General features: G+C 40.7%; 1 non-coding gene across 1 annotated transcript; it reads left to right on the forward strand.

Moving 5' to 3' along the window:
- Window positions 1-4,174: 4,174 nt before the first annotated feature.
- Window positions 4,175-4,281, forward strand: LOC149133270 (U6 spliceosomal RNA). Its single transcript, XR_016243781.1, has one exon. It is a non-coding gene; the product is annotated as a U6 spliceosomal RNA (small nuclear RNA).
- The last annotated feature ends 8,512 nt before the right edge of the window (window positions 4,282-12,793 follow it).

Genomic DNA, 12,793 nt, shown 5'->3' on the forward strand with positions numbered 1-12,793 from the left:
TACTTTTACTGGTTTCAATCATTGGGTGATAGCCATGCAGGGGAACGTCTTTATTGAGTTAAATAAATCAATAGATGAAGTCGATTTCCGTACATAGCTTTTAAGTTTAGTACTTATGTTATTGGTCTCTATTTTTTTTTTATCGAATCGCAGTTACAGAGACATAAACAGAATACACACACACACGTGTGTGTAGTATAGATGAGATCCAGAGATTCTCAGTATAGAAAACACTAGCGTTCAAACGATTCAAATTCAAACTCCAATGTCTTAACGTGGGACCAATTCTACGGGGTAATGAGTGACTACAAGTGGAATCAAGCAGATATGGAGGTAGTTATGCGGATAAAACAAATTATATATAGCAGCAGCAACTTGGGTTTGAAATACAAAATAATTATATATGTATACATGCAAACAGAGAGAAAGCAAAGACGGAAGATGCTCAGACGATGAATATTGAAGTATAAATATATAGATATTTACGTTAAAACATCAAACTTACACAGGGTACATATGTATATGTATATATAAGTATGTATATATGTTATATCTATCTATCTATCTATCTATCTATCTATCTATCTATCTATCTATCTATCTATCTATCTATCTACCTACCTACCTACCTATCTATCTATCTATCTATCTATCTATCTATCTATCTATCTATCTATCTATCTATCTATCTATCTATCAAATCTATCTATCTGTACATGTATGTATGTGTGTGTGCTGTGCGTGTGTGTTGTTTATTGTGTGTGTGTGTGTGTGTATATGCGTGTATGAGCGTGTTTGCACACTGCAAATACATTTTCGAGGTCATTGAATTGAGACAGTTATGAAGAAAATAAAAAAGGTGAGAGTAGAGAAGAGAGTGAGATTGAAAGGAATGTAAATGAAGTAAATAAACTAAATAATCAGTTAAATAAATAAGTAAATAGATGTAAGTGATAAAATGAGATAAATGAAAGAAAGTAATAAAATCAGTAAATAAATTATTGACCGAACACTAGCAGAGAGTCAGGTGAGTTCGTCGTTTTCAGCTTTATCCTCACCACCAAACAATGGAGTTAATATAGAACCATATAGTGTAAATACTATAAATAAAAGTCCGAAAGTAATAAAGATAACTGCCGCCGCCGCCATCATCACCATCGTCGTCATCATCATCGTTCTTATCATCATCGTTTTCCGTCGTCGTTGTTGTTGAAATCGTTGTTGCCGACATCGTCTAATGGATGGTATTGAAGCAATCGAGTGAAGAAAAAGGGTTCAAGATTTTACAAATTAAGATAAGGAAAAGGGATCTCTTCTTCCTCCTTTTTTCTTCTTCTACTCCTCTTCCCCTCCACTTCTTCTTCTTCTTCTTCTTCTTCTTCTTCTTCTTCTTCTTCTTCTTCTTCTTCTTCTTCTTCTTCCTTTTTCTTCTTCTTCTTCTCCTCCCCTCCTCCTCCTCCTCCTCCTCCTCCTCCTCCTCCTCCTCCTCCTCCTCCTCCTCCTCTTCTTCTTCTTCTTCTTCTTCTTCTTCTTCTTCTTCTTCTTCTTCTTCTTCTTCTCCACCTCTTCCTTTTTTTTCTTTTTCTGTAAGTAGCCACTGATCCTGGGCTGCTATGATAAACCATTCTGTCTCTGATTTTATGCCAGAAAACACTAACCATTGATGGGTGAGGGCTTTGTCAATATCAGCATTATTAGTTCTCTTTGGGTATTTGCAATTGAGAGGTTTTTCTTGCCATTTATCAGTGAGAATATCTAAGGTAGCAATTTTAGCAAGGGTTTTCATATGCTTTGCTTCTTCTGTGCTTGTTTCCAGTGCATCTAATTCTTGGATTTGCTATATTTAGAATTCACTTAGATATTTCCTTGCCTGTTTTATTAATAAGTTTTCTTGCTTTCGTGCTTTAAGACAAGTTTTAGCATCTAGTCATCAGAATTTTTCAGATAAATGTTTAGGCTAACTGTGGCAATCTTCAGTGTCAATTGAAGTCCACAGCCACCACCTCCTGGAAATTTCCTTTATCCTTTCCTGGAGACTTCCATTTGTTTGATCTTCTGAGAGCAGATCTTACCCCCTCTACCTTGATACCCTCCCACTTTTGCTCGTCTAAGGACGCTGAATCAGCAGATATTCTATCAATCTATTGTACGGTTTTTCTTTTGCCCAAACTTTACTCCAAAATCCTTGCACATTTTCTTTTGATGGGAGAGATTTTACTGTAAATGATATTTTACCTATTTTCCTGTATCGGACACTTTTGCTGAACCGCTAGATTACGGAACGCAAATACACCAACATCGGTTGTCAAGCGGCAGTGGGGGACAAACACAGGCACGAACACAAACGCACGCACACACACACACACACACACACACACACACACACACACACACACACTCACTCATTTATATACATGCATACACACATACATACATACATACATACATACATACATACATACATACATATACACGACGGGCTTCTTTCAGTTTCCGTCTACCACATCCACTCACAAGACTCTGGTCGGCCAGAGGCTACAGTAGAAGACACTTGGCCAAGGTACCACGCAGTGAGACTGAATCCAGAACTATGTGGTTAGGAAGCAACCTTCTTACTATTCAGCCACGCCTGCACCTTTCATGCAATAGTGAAAATATGTAAAACATTCAAAACGCTCACCGCGTAATAAGTGCATATACACGAAAGCAGACGTATCAAAATATGGATGTATTCACGCACATATCATAAAACATATGATTCCATACATGTAATAACATCCATATTTGCACAAACACACTCTCGTGCATACATTAAAATTATCAATAAACACAATTTTAAAAACTTCAAACCTCATAAGAGTCTGAAAAATTGAACATTAGGCATGTATCTGAATTACAATGAAAAGTATACATAGGTGCTTACATTAATAAATGCATACATATAGGAAAGTGTGTGCGTGCTACAACAAGATTCTAACTTGGAAAGGTATGAAAGAGAATCTTTATAGTTTTGACATTTACGAGATTCATCAATAATAGCTAAAAGCTGTGACAGAGCGGTTGCGTTCAAACGTTGCAGTTTGTTAGTTTATTGGTTCTTTTCATCGTAAATTAAAAGATAGACTTTTACTGCTGTGAATATCATAAATTTGTGGATTAAAGAAGGACAATGTCGTACGAAATATCACTCCAAAAGAGATTTTCAAAATGTATGACTACATCTGTCGAACAGATGTGAATAATTTTCGAGCATTAATTTGCTACTAGACCACAAGGGAAATAATATATGTTGACCGAATTCTGCATTAATAGTTTTCGATGCAGATAGACACACACACGCACACACAGACAAACAGACAGACAGACAGACGGGTAGGTAGATAGTTAGATGGATGGATGGATAGATAAATATATAGATAGATAGATAGATAGATAGATAGATAGATAGAGTTGGAGGCTTATCTACGCCCTACACACATAATATACTGTGTATGTATATATATACACGCAGATAGATAGATAGATAGATAGATAGATAGATAGATAGATAGATAGATAGATAGATAGATAGATAGATAGAGAAGATTGCTGGAATATTTATATGTCGGTAAATGTTTTTTTTCTTCTGTTCTTAAATCTGAACTAGGTCAGTTTATAGTTTTTCTAGTTCCTCTGAGATCGTTAAATAAAGCGCTAGGTAAATATTAAGATGAGCTATCACATAGACAAATGGATGGAAAGACTAGGTAAAGAGATATAAGGGGAAGTATAACAAACATATTATTTTATTCTTTTATTCTTTTACTTGTTTCAGTCATTTGACTGCGGCCATGCTGGAGCACCGCCTTTAATCGAACAAATCGACCCCAGGACTTATTCTTTGTAAGTCTAGTACTTATTTTATCCGCCTCTTTTGCCGAACCGCTAAGTTATGGGGACGTAAACACACCAGCATCGGTTGTCAAGCGAAGGTGGGGTGACAAACACAGACACACAAACATGCACACACACACACACACACACACACACACACACACACACACACACACACACACACACATATATATATATATACGACAGGCTTCTTTCAGTTTCCGTCTATCAAATCCACTCACAAGGCTTTGGTCGGCCCGAGGCTATAGTATAAGTCGCTTCTACTATACTAGTTACTAGTGTACTAGCTACAGCGGTACATATTCTAAAATTGGAATGGTACAGAGAAGATTAGCATGATCCCTGCGCAAGGATGACACGCAAATTCGTGAAGCGTTCCATATTTTTTAAGGCAGCGAGCTGGCAGAATCGTTAGCACGCCGGGCGTAATGCTTAGCGACATTTCGTCTGCCGTTATGTTCTGAGTTCAAATTCCGCCGGGGTCGACTTTGCCTTTCATCCTTTCGGGGTCGATTAAATAAGTACCAGTTATGCACTGGAGTCGATGTAATCGACTTAATCCCTTTGTTTGTCCCCTCTGTGTTTATCCCCCTGTGGGCAATAAAGAAATATATAGCAGAAGTCGCTTGCCCAAGGTGTCACGCAGTGGGACTGAGCCCAGAACCATGTGGTTGGTAAACAAGCTACTTACCACATAGCCAGTCCTGCGCCTATCGATAACTAAATTGATATAGATAGGTAAATAAATAGATAAAGAGGGGGAAATAGCGATAGAAAAATATACATACATATATATATATATATATATATATATATATATATATATATATATATATATATAGAGAGAGAGAGAGAGAGAGAGAGAGATGAATAGATAGATAGATTGATTGATTGATTGATTGATAAATAAATAGATAGATTGATTGAAAGATAAATTGATCGATAGATATATCGATAAATTGCTAGATAGATAAAAAAAGATAGATAGATAGATAGATAGATAGATAGATAGATAGATAGATAAAAAGATAGATAGATAAAAAGAGGGAGAGAGAGACAGGTAAAGAGAGAGAGATGGACAGAGACAGGATAATGTTGAATAATGGAATATAAATTACTGACTCTAAGTAAAAGCAAATCTTAGTTTGAAAAGCTTTTATCACTCATTAAATTGTAAATGACCAGCAAGTCAACAAACCATCGAACTTATTTTTTGCGTTGACGTCATTCAGACAGAAAAAGTGTCTGTGTGGAGGGAGGGACGATGCTAATTAATTCACGTGAAAGTGTTTTGCTCATTGTATATTTTTTATTAACCGCTGCAGTGAAGCTGTGTGTATCCCAATGCAGGTGGTCTTGAGTAAAACCAGGCAATTATAATAGAATGGTTCTCTTAATATTATGGTTTTCATTATAATTCGATTGAAGATAGAATCTTTAGAGCGTCGAGCAGAAAATCTGGCAGTTATTATTTAGGTTACTTTATCCCTTGTGTTCACATTACACTTTTATTATTCCGGGGTTTATAAAATTAATACTGAGGTTAATGAAACTGATTACAATTGTCCTTGTTGGTAAAGCTCTAGCAAATATGCAGAGTGAATATAATCAACTATAGCCCCGCCCTCTTTCTTCTTCACTTAAAACGCGTCGTTTTGCATCTATGTTAGAAATTATGTAATTATGTAGATGGCAGAATCAATAGAACGCTCTGCAATATTTACGTTGTTTTACACTTTAATTTCCAATCTCAGTGAGATCGATTTGCATTTCAAACTGCTGGAATCGGCAAAATAATTCCAGTAAGCTATTGGGGGCTGATGAAATATGAGGTATAATGTGCTATTCTTAGCACTGGTTCTTGCCTCTTACTCGTAGAAGGTGACTGGAGAAAGCCTGGTTCAGTAGCAGAATGGGTCTCTAATATCGTCTGCAGGTTCAATGGCTAGAGCAGGACTGGGACGAATAAGCTTGAAGAATTAGTCGAGCCTTCAGTTTTTTGGTTTTTTAACTTGTTTAAGTCGTAAGACTGCGTCCATGCTGGGACACCGCCTTGAAGAATTTTTAGTCGAATGCGTCGACCGCAGTATTTTAGTTTTCAAAGCCTGGTACCTATTCTATCGGTTTGTTGTACCTAAACGCTAAGTTACGGGGACGTAAACACACCAGTACCGGTTGTCTCAACGGAGTACGTTTTAACGAGGGTGCTCTGTATAGATCCAGGAACAGAGGGAGCAAGGGATGTAATTGCACCCCCTAATTTTTTTTCTTTTTTGCGGTGGTTTGGCAATGGAAACGCTGGGTGGACCTGGGCTTGCACCCCTTCCAAGGCAAATTTCGTTTCCGCACTTATGGTACCCTGTATTTTTTTTTTTATACTGATCTACCATGAGTAGGAACTGAACTGAAACTCAAACTAGGGGAGCAAAATCTCTCGCGACGCGATTCATTCATGATACAATACGATATTAGAAATTGAAACTGAAACTGCTCATTTTATTTGCTTACTTTTTTAATTATTTGTTTATTTCTTTCTATATTTACTTATTTGTTTGCTTATTTATTAATTCGAAAGCTCGATGAAGTATACCGCCAACGTATTTTCATTCTTTCTCAAAGCAATGTTACCATTGTTTATATTTGTGAGTTATAGAGGTCTGTTGTAAAACATGTTATATAAAACGAGTTATACACAATAGAAGAATAGGGTTGACGTTGACACACCACCACCGCCACTAACACCACAGTCGCCGCCGCCGCCACCACCACCACCACCAACAACAACAACAACATCACTACCTACAACAACAACAATACTACCAGCAACGATACCACGACCAGCGGCAAAAGCAACAGCAGCATCAGCGCCAACACTTCCACCTTCATAACCAGCGCCAGTAACACTACCGTCCACAAGTAGAAGTAGTACCTCAACCATCACCACCAACACCATCATCACCACCATCACCATGACGACAAGCATCGCTAGCACTAGCAGCAGCAGGACCACTACTGTCGTCCTCAACATCAGCGACATCATCACCATCGCCAACACCTATAACAACGGCTGCAGCATCAATGCCACCAGCGCCGTTCCAACAACGACCATCACGACCGCCACGACGACGACGAATACCGCCACCACCACCACCACCACCACCACCTCCACCACCACCACCACCACCACCGCCACCACCGCCGCTGCCGCTTGCTATGATTTTGATGGCGTCATAATCAATATACACATATCTACAAGGCGGCGAGATGGCAGAACCGTTACCGCGACAAGCAAAATGCTTAGCGACATTTAATTCTGATTTTACTTTCTGAGCTCAAATGCGGCCGAGGTCGACTTTGCCTTTCATTCTTTCGGGGTCCATAAAATAAGTACCAGTTGAACGTTGGAGTCGATATAATCAACTTACACTCCCTCCCTCTCTCAAAATTGCTGGCCTTGTGCGAAAATTTGAAACCAATATGCACCTATATGGTTGGTACTCCGTCGGTTACGACGACGAGGGTTCCAGTTGATCCGATCAACGGAACAGCCTGCTCGTGAAATTAACGTGCAAGTGGCTGAGCACTCCACAGACACGTGTACCCTTAACATAGTTTTCGGGGAGATTCAGCGTGACACAGAGTGTGACAAGGCTGACCCATTGAAATACAAGTACAACAGAAATAGGAAGAAAGAGTGAGAGAAAGTTGTGGTGAAAGAGTACAGCAGGGTTCGCCACCATCCCCTGCTGGAGCCTCGTGGAACTTTAGGTGTTTTCGCTCAATAAACACTCACAACGCCCGGTCTGGGAATCGAAACCGCGATCCTACGACTGCGAGTCCGCTGCCCTAACCACTGGGCTATTGCGCCTCCACGATGTACGACAATATAGGAGGAAACACGCAAAATAGTACACTGGAATTTACTTCAATGCACTGCAATGACACTACAATAATACTGTAATGACACTGCACTAACATTGCACTGACACTAAATTGACACTGAACTGATGTTGCCCTGACACTGCATTAACACTACATTAACATTGCCCTGGCATAGTACTGACACAGCCTTGACAATAAACTGGTACTGCACCTACACTGCATTGATACTACATCATCACTGAAATAGCACTGGAGTAACATTACACTAACACTGCAAGGACACTGCTACCAGATTGCACCGGCATTGCACGGACAGAACACTAACATGCATTAAACTGACACGGTATTATTATCATTATAACACTGCACTACCACTGCACTGATATTGCACTGACACTACATTAACACTACATTAGCGCTGCACTGGGGTAGTACTGACACAACATTAACAGTAAACTAGCGCTGCACTTGACAACTGCATTGATACTACATCATCACAGCGAGAGCAGTGCAATAACATTACACAGATACTCTGATGACACTGCATCGGCATTGCATGGACAGGCGGCGAGCTGGCAGAAACGTTAGCACGCCGGGTGAAATGCTTAGCGGTATTTCGTCTGCCGCTATGTTCTGAGTTCAAATTCCGCCGAGGTCGACTTTGCCCTTCATCCTTTCGGGGTCGAAAAATTAAGTACCAGTTACGCACTGTGGTCGATGTAATCGACTTAATCTCTCTGTCTGTCCTTGTTTGTCCCCTCTATGTTTAGCCCCTTGAGGGCAATAAAGAAATCAGAACGATAACATTCATTAACACTACACTGGCATTAAACTCTCACAGCAGAACTATTACAATAACACTGCGCTAACACTGCTGTGGTAATACAGTAACAGTGTATTCTGTCGTTCCAATTTTACTATATGTGTTGCCGCGCTAACACTGCATCAGTGCTGCATTACACGTTGCTGACAGTGCACAGACATTACTGTAGCACTTCAATGACAGTTTACCGACATTGGACGTATACTACATTGACAATGCACTAACGGTGCGCTAACACAGCGCTGACAGTATACTTACACTGTACTCGTACTGTTTTGTAACTGTACTTATCCATCTCAAAACTGCCAACAGATATCGACATTTCCTTGAAATCTATAGCTCTGTGTGATTTCTTGAAGCAGTAACAACAATGGAAGCACCACGATGATGATGATCACTACCACCACCACCGCCAACAACAACAACAACAACAGCACCGCCACCACCACCGCCGTCACCATCACCAGCAGCAGCAGCACCACCACCACCACCACCATCACCACTACGACGACGACGACGACGACAACCACCACCACCACCACCACCACCACCAACAACAACAACACCGCCACCACCATCACCAGCAGCAGCAGCAGCACCACCACCACCACCACCACCACCATCACCACCACCACTACGACGAGGACGACGACGACGACAACCACCACCAACACCAACACCACCACCACCACCACCACCACCACCAACAACAACAACAACAACGCCATCGCCGTCGCTGCCACTACCATCATCAGCATCGCCAACATCACCATCTTACGAACACGACACTCCTCACCAACCCTCGCTAGCAGCACATCGACTCCTCCACCGACTCCCTGCAAATCAACCACAACGGCAACAGTAACAAAAATCATAAACAATTTACGAAAACGCCAAGAATGGCAACAACAACAACAACAACAACAACAACAATAACAGCAACAACAACAAGAGCAACAGGAACAACAATAACAACTAAAAACTAAATCTCATATACATAGATGCTTTTTATTTTGCTTCGAGTGTTCTAAAGCTGATCTGGTTTACTTTCCGGATTCGTGAAAAAAAAAAAAAAGAAAAAAAAAGAATCAAACGAGCAAATAAATAAAATAAAATAAAATGAAATAAAATAAAATAAAAACAATAATAATCATTTCTGTATTTTAACAAACTTCTCCAATATGGCGCCATTATATTTACATTGATTTCAATTATTTGTCTTTCTTTCGTGATTCGTATATTTTTGGTTTTTGCTTCTAGTTTTTGTTTGTTTGTTTTTAGTTCGTTCCTCTTTCTTTGGCATAGTTCTTTATGAAGTCTTCATTTCTTGTCAAAATGTTCTTCTTAATTTCCTTCGAATCATTTTTATTCCCCCACTCCACCACCAGCACCACCACTACTGTCATCACCACCATGACGATCACTACAACTCCAACCATCATCACAACTGTAATCATCCTTGCCACCACCACGGCCGCCACGGCCGCCACTTGCACGGCCGCCACCTTCACCGCGCCACCTTCACCGCCGCCACCTGCACCTTCACCACCTTCACCACCGCCACCTTCACCGCCGCCACCTTCACTATTACTGCCCCACACCACCACCACCACCACCACCACTACTACTACTACTACCACTACCACCACCACCACTACCACCACCACCACTACTACTACTACTACTACTACATTGTTTTTCTACGTCATCTTCGACGATGTTGAGATTTTGATGATGACCATGATGATGATGATGATGGTGGTGGTGGCGGTGATGATAATTATAACGACGATCATGATACTCTCACCTCCACCTGTCCTACTCTTTCTTCCCTACATCATCATCATCATCATCACACCATCCCACTCCCACCATCATTGTCATCACCTCCTCCCCTTCATCATCATCATCATCTGCAGCATCATCATCATCATCATCATCATCATCATCATCATCAGCATCATCATCATCAGCATCATCATCATCAGCATCATCATCAGCAGCATCATTATCCTAATCCTTCCTCCTCATCAGCATCTCCGACCTGCTTTTACCTATCTTATTGTTTTCTCTCTATTTCTCAACACCACAACAGGTGGAGGTTTGTTACAACGAGTCCTTCTTTACACAAACACACACACACACACACACACACACACACACACACACACACACACACACATACACACACATACACGCGTGCGTCCGATAAAAACATTCTCTTTTCGTTTGACATGTTTAATTGTAATTTGCCAAAGTCACTGGGGATTCCAGTAATATGACGAAAACCTTTGTCTTCGAGAGTAAATTCAAGAAGGACATGATGATGATGTGTACATACATGCGTGTGCACACACACACTCAACACACACGCATACTAATGTCTACAAGTGTGTTTCATTATGCGTGAATATACTTTTCGGTTGACATTGTGTAATTGCTTTAGTCTATACTGTATTCTTGAACTCTTGTTTTTCATTTAATTTCAAACATATTCTCAGTTTTATTTACATTTCCCTTCGTATGTTTTTCCCCTGGAGGCGCAATGGCCCAGTGGTTAGGACAGCGGACTCGCGGTCGTAGGATCGTGGTTTCGATTCCCAGACCGGGCGTTGTGAGTGTTTATTGAGCGAAAACACCTAAAGTTCCACGAGGCTCCGGCAGGGGATAGTGGTGAACCCTGCTGTACTCTTTCACTACAAATTTCTCTCACTCTTTCTTCCTGTTTCTGTTGTGCCTGTAATTCAAAGGGTCAGCCTTGTCACACTGTGTCACGCTGAATACCCCCGAGAAATTCGTTAAGGGTACACGTGTCTGTGGAGTGCTCAGCCACTTGCACGTTAATTTCACGAGCAGGCTGTTCCGTTGATCGGATCAACAGGAACCCTCGACGTCGTAAGCGACGGAGTGCCAACAACAACGACGTATGTTTTTCCATCTTTCGTCCTCCTGTGACTCCCTCTCTCATTCTCTTATCTATTTCTATCGGTTCTCCACGGTTGTTTCTCTTTAATACTTTTATTAAAATTCACAAAACACACTCCACATAAACATATACTTTGTGTCGGTTGTTCCGTCACTGCACCGTTGTTCTCGGCGGAAAAATACGTTACACCGACTCGCGATACCAATGACATGCAAATACGCAGAAATAACGTGATCTACCAGTTCCACTGCCGCTCCTGGACACCTTTCCTCCGCTACTGATACTTCTATGCTTTTTAGAACTATGCATCTAAACGAAATGACTTCTCTAGACGAAAACTGCAGCATTGTGTCATTCTTTTAGTATATCCACGTTAAATAAGATACTGGATGGCACTCCAGTCGGTTACGACGACGAGGGTTCCAGTTGATCTGAACAACGGAACAGCCTGCTCGTGAAATTAACGTGCAAGTGGCTGAGCATTTCACAGACACGTGTACCCTTAACGTAGTTCTCGGAGGAGATTCAGTGTGACACAAAGTGTGACAAGGCGCCTCCACTAAATAAGATATACAGATTGCTTTATGCATACATAACACACACACGCACATGCGTATGTAAACGCGTGCTTGCGCGCACACACACATGTATAATGGTACACGTATGGAAACTTACATTTGGATCTAAATTTCTATCAACAATTCGATGATTGTTTCACGTCTTCAGCTGGTCCAAGCCCAGTGTACGTAACACCGTCGATTATAAAAACGTAAAAAAACACTACTGGGTGAGCAGAAAATATCTCTCATTGACTTTAGATAGTTCAGGGGGAACAGCTCTTTTAGGCTTGATTATGGATCTTGGCAAAACCGTTATCCTATTATAATAAAAATAAATGCGACCTTTTAAAGTCTAGCCAGGCTCATTGGCCCGGTTTCCCGGTTTCAATGGCGTATGTGTTCCCCAGCTGGACAGGACGCTAGTCCATCGCAGCGTTACTCATTTTTGCCAGCTGAGTGGACTGGAGCAACGTGAAATGAAGTGTTTTGCTCAAGAACACAACGCGTCGCCCAGTCCAGGAATCGAAACCACAATCTTACGATCATGATGCTGACACCCTAACCACTAAGCCACACACCTCCACGTTATCCTGTTAGGTATTTGTTAAAATGGTGCAGAGATATAAAGTAATAAGATACAAAAATATATCTAAAAACACAATAGTAGATAAATAAATGCATGTATATTTACTTAGAAGTAAAAACGAA

This window comes from Octopus bimaculoides, chromosome 11 (genome assembly GCF_046866305.1).
Source record: "Octopus bimaculoides isolate indiv1 chromosome 11, ASM4686630v1, whole genome shotgun sequence".
Taxonomy (NCBI): domain Eukaryota; kingdom Metazoa; phylum Mollusca; class Cephalopoda; order Octopoda; family Octopodidae; genus Octopus; species Octopus bimaculoides.